Source organism: Ziziphus jujuba, chromosome 4 (assembly GCF_031755915.1).
Source record: "Ziziphus jujuba cultivar Dongzao chromosome 4, ASM3175591v1".
NCBI lineage: Eukaryota > Viridiplantae > Streptophyta > Magnoliopsida > Rosales > Rhamnaceae > Ziziphus > Ziziphus jujuba.
The window spans coordinates 8836499-8841200 of record NC_083382.1 but is presented as its reverse complement, the minus strand read 5'-3'; the positions used below and the strand labels follow the sequence as shown (position 1 = coordinate 8841200).

Genomic DNA, 4702 nt, shown 5'->3' with positions numbered 1-4702 from the left:
GGACGGCCAATATAGGCAACCACCCTGGTTTGTATTGGTAGCAGAGTGTCGGCGACAGTTGGAATCATGGATTACGTAGTATGTAGAAGGTATCGTACGTACCTCCATTACAAGTGTGCATATTTTATTATTTGTTTTATGTTATGGTTTTTCCAAGATCGACTTCAGCGACGTAAGAAATTTCGAGGACGAAATTTTTGTAAGGGGGGAAGGTTGTAACACCCCGTCCCGAACCATGTCGGAAATTTTTGCACGTTGACCGAGGTTGACCGTTGACCGTTGACCGAAGGGGTCAAAAGTTGACTTTTTGATCCGGTTGGAATTCTAGGTTGACTGAGGTACCGTTACGGAGTACACGTTGGCACGAGTTCGTAGACTGGTAGCACGTTGAAAACGGAGCTACGGTTTGAAAGTTTTGAGTAAAACAAGTTGAGGTCCAAACTGTCCAAGGGGTGCCGGAGTTGACTTTTTATTCATGCAAGGTTGAGCTTTGACTCATGTATGGTTGTGAAGTGCTCGTCGATACGAGTCCGTAGACTAGCGGCACGTTCGATTTGGACATGTGGTTTGAAAGTTATGGACCTGTAAAGTTTTTCAAATACTGTATTATTTTATTATTATTTTTACACGCATAACGAGGTGCCACGTGTGACTCAATGAAGTTGGCCATGTGTCACCATGGTGAAATGCCACATGTCAACCATGTGAAAAAAAAAATCAAATTATTTTATTATTTTTGAATAATAATATTATTATTAATATTATTTAATTATTTCTTTTTCTTTCTCTTTTTCTTTTTCTTTTTTTTTCTTTCTTTTTTCCTTTCTTCTTCCCCGAAACACCAAGCACGCAACAGTTATTTTTCTTCCCTCCGGCCGTCCCTCTCTCTCTCTCCCGTGTTTTTGAATTCCGGCCACCCATAGCCCTCACGCGCCAGCCACCAAGGAAGCCCGCCACCTCGCGAGCTTGGCCGCCAAGTTTCACGGCCAGCCGCCGCCGGACGCGCGCCGATCGGGCCGGAGAAGCCGCCGGCCGGCCAAGTTTCTCTCTCCTCTTTTCTTGTGTTTTCCGGCCAGCCCACTCCCAATTGAGCCTCCTATCCCCCTATTTTGGGTCCTCTGAATCCAAAAATGGCCTCCAATCCCAGAAATTCGAAGCGGTTTGCGAGATATGGGGAAGTGAACACCGGCCGAAACTTTCCGACCAAATTCCGGCCACCTCCGGCGGAATTGGGGTCGATGGAGACCGGATTTGTGATCCTCGTCCCACGAGCTTCGATTCGGTATATCATTCGACCATTTTGGTTAAAGTTTGTGTTTGAGCCCCAGGTACCGGGTATTATTTACCCGAATAAAATATTAATTTATTTGACTGTCTGTGAATTTTGTTCTAGGAGCACCGGTGAGTCGTAGAATTGATCCCGTGGTGGATCATGGGTTAATTGCGTGCTCCAGGTGAGTGACCCACCTTTAAAAAATATTTTTGGGATAATTAATTGTATTTATGTGGTATTAATTTGATATTTGTAATTTCTGCTTATGTGGTGTACTTTAAATATAATCGGGAAAAAATATTATTTTATATATATTTACCCATTGGTAATAAATGGAAATTTTGGGATCATTAAGAAATTCCCGATTATTATTTTATTGTGGTTTAATTTATTACTATGCATGAGCGAAGTGAATTTCGGTATTAATCGTACATGATTTTAAGTAATAATTTCCGGGCATAATTGGGTTAAATATTTTACGAAAATATTTGGTTTAATTTTATAAATTATGCCTGTGGTATTTTTATGGTTGCATTTCGTATTTCGAGGAAAATTGTGGTTTGTTGTTATCGCTGTTTCGTACCGGGTTATTGGATAAAATATGTGGGATGGTGTTTTGTGAAATTTTGGTATACTTCCCACGGTGGTTTTTGGAAAAACGGTACGGTTGGTTATTATTATTTATTTTTAGACGCACTCATACAGTATTGGTGTTCTGGTGTATGGTGTATGGACACGTGGTAGTGCGCGGTTATTATCTGGTTTAGCGCACGGTTATTACTTCACCCGTGAGTTGCCATTGGACCGTGGGCAGGCAAGGTTATTGTTGTGCACAGCCGCCCCCCTCCTTGGCCGGGTTGATGGTTTTTAGCAGTCGGTACTGTCGGGACGCCGAAGTGACCACTGCAGGTTTCTCTCTTTAACCTCCCGCCAGTCGGTGCTCGGGACGCTGGGTATCGGAGGGCATCACCGGTATATGGTGTGGTGCGTCAGGTGTAATTGTCGGTGTAAATTGCAAATAATGTTTAAACCCCAAAGGTGTTCAAAAAATTATTTACTATAATTTATTATAGTTTATTTATATTTGGGGTATTTATTTATTTATTTATTTATTTGTTGTTTGTTAAATTATTTGGTCCCTTGGTTTTCGGGAAGTACGTATATCGGGTTTTGTGAAAATGTTTTAAAAAGGGGAACTTTTCCAACGGAGTGACTAGTGAGGATTTTGAGAGAAAGTATTACTTCAATTGTTTATTTATTTAATTGTTCGGTATTGCTTAATTAAATTCCCTTATTTTTATATTATTATTATTAAAGGTGTTCAGTAGTTAGGGTCACTCACTGAGATGATTAGCATCTCACACTCTTAAATTCCGTTCCCCTAGGTTCAGGTTGGAGACGTTGATTGTCCGGGGCGAGCCCGACGTCTCAGTTCGTTGCCGAAGGTTCAAGAAGTTTTTCTTCCCTTTTTCCTCTCTATCTTGTATTACATTCTTATCTGTTATTTTTATAAATTCCACATTTGTTGTATAATGCTCTGTATACTGTATTGGACGTGTGGTTGTTCTTTATGCACTGGGTTGCTGCTGTTATTTTATTTTTGAAGTGCTGCAATTTGTGGAACCAGTTTGTAGTTTGTGGGAGGAATAAGGGGATATTTTTGAAGTTTGTTTTCAGTGCAGGTAATTTGTGGTAAGTAAATCCCTTAGGGGAGGCTCTGCCGGATTTTCCGTTGGAGGGTTCGGTAGGGTTTCCCTGGGATCAGGGCTGTCTAGGGTTCCGGGGAAGGAATTCTGGACGGGCCCTGACACCTTCACCTACCAGTCCCACTGGCTTGGGTAACCAGCTCTGATACCAACTGTAACAGTCCAGTCCACCTGCATGAGATATTGTCCGCTTTGGGTCCAGCCCGCACAATTTTAAAAGGCCTCTCAAGGGAAAGATATCAACGCCCTCTTATAAGGCATGCTTCGTTCTCCTTTCCAACCAATGTGGGATCTCACAATCCACCCCCCTTGGGGTCCAGCATCCTCGCTGGTACACCGATCCGGGTCTGGCTCTGATACCAACTGTAACAGCCTAGTCCACCCGCATGAGATATTGTCCACTTTGGATCCAGCCCGCACGGTTTTAAAATGCCTCTCAAGGAAAATGTATCAACACTCTCTTATAAGGTATGCTTCATTCCCCTTTCTAACCGATATGGGATCTCACATCTATTGCCATCAACAAGAACACCAAAACAATGACACTCCTTAAAAATCAATGTTATTCTGTCTAAGAGATATAAGCTTGAGAGAATCCACAAACCCATCTCCATTTTTTGATTTGGATTTTACAACAGTAAAATATGTGAACCTCATCACGATTTACTTTTGGTTGATAAAAAAATGGACCTTATCACAATTTAATAAAATTATTATAATTTGACAATATCATTTTTTAACATTTGTCAAGTTCAAAAATATTTTCGTGCCACTGGATATGGGTTTTTGAAGGTGGGCATATCTCAAACCCTGTTGTGGGTGTGAAACATATATCAATTAAATTAATATCATCGAGCAGTGTAGATCTTTTTCTTTTTTTAACTCTTTTTTTTTTTTTATAACGTTAACAACAAAACGCTAAAATTAATTATTGATATCTCTCGATAAATTCCAAGTTTGGTGTACCCCCTGAAATTATTAAATTTTAGTCATGATAAAATATCAAATTAAATACGTTTTATTGACAATAATATTATAAACTAAGCTTAATTGAAGATATAACAAAAGTATGACCTTTAAAATACATATGCTTAAATGACATTTAAAATACATATGCCTAAATTCTTTGTTACTGATTAATATTTATTTTATTAATTTTGTATCGCTAATAAGGAAGTATTAATTAATTTCCTCCGTGAAAACTAATTTTGATTGGCACAGATAATGGCCTGATACTACAAGTCCCATATGCATGCCATATACCCAAGATGAAGAAAAAGGACCTGATGCCACTAACATAATGAAAGTAATCCAAGTTACAAACCACTCTCTGTTGTTGAGTGCTAGTGGAATCAGTGTAAGAGTATATAAAAGTGTCCAATTAGGTGAAAAACCATGGTAAAAAAACAAAAAAAAAAAAAAATGCATTATTTTGAAGTCCAAAATTTTGTGCAACTGGCATAAAAAGGAAATTCAATTTTGCAGCTTAAAGGAAGACAATAAATGCATACCAAAAACAAATATGGAAGAAGAGGAAGCAGGGGGAGTATTTGAGAGGAAGAAGTAGGAAGGAAGTAGCAAGTGAAGAGTGTATACCATATTTACTCTGCATATTCTCTACCGTTCGCTATGCGGGTTTAAACATTATCTCCAAGGTCTATCTTGACAAAGGCATGAGTGTCTATGTGCTTGTTGCCTATGGACATGCTTTTGGAACTCTTAC

General features: G+C 39.3%; 1 long non-coding RNA gene across 1 annotated transcript; it reads left to right on the top strand.

The window, feature by feature from the left end:
- The first annotated feature begins 884 nt into the window (after positions 1–884).
- On the top strand, positions 885–2870 carry LOC132803454 (uncharacterized). The gene is made up of 2 exons (XR_009638722.1): positions 885–1282; positions 1394–2870. It is a non-coding gene; the product is annotated as an uncharacterized LOC132803454 (long non-coding RNA).
- The last annotated feature ends 1832 nt before the right edge of the window (positions 2871–4702 follow it).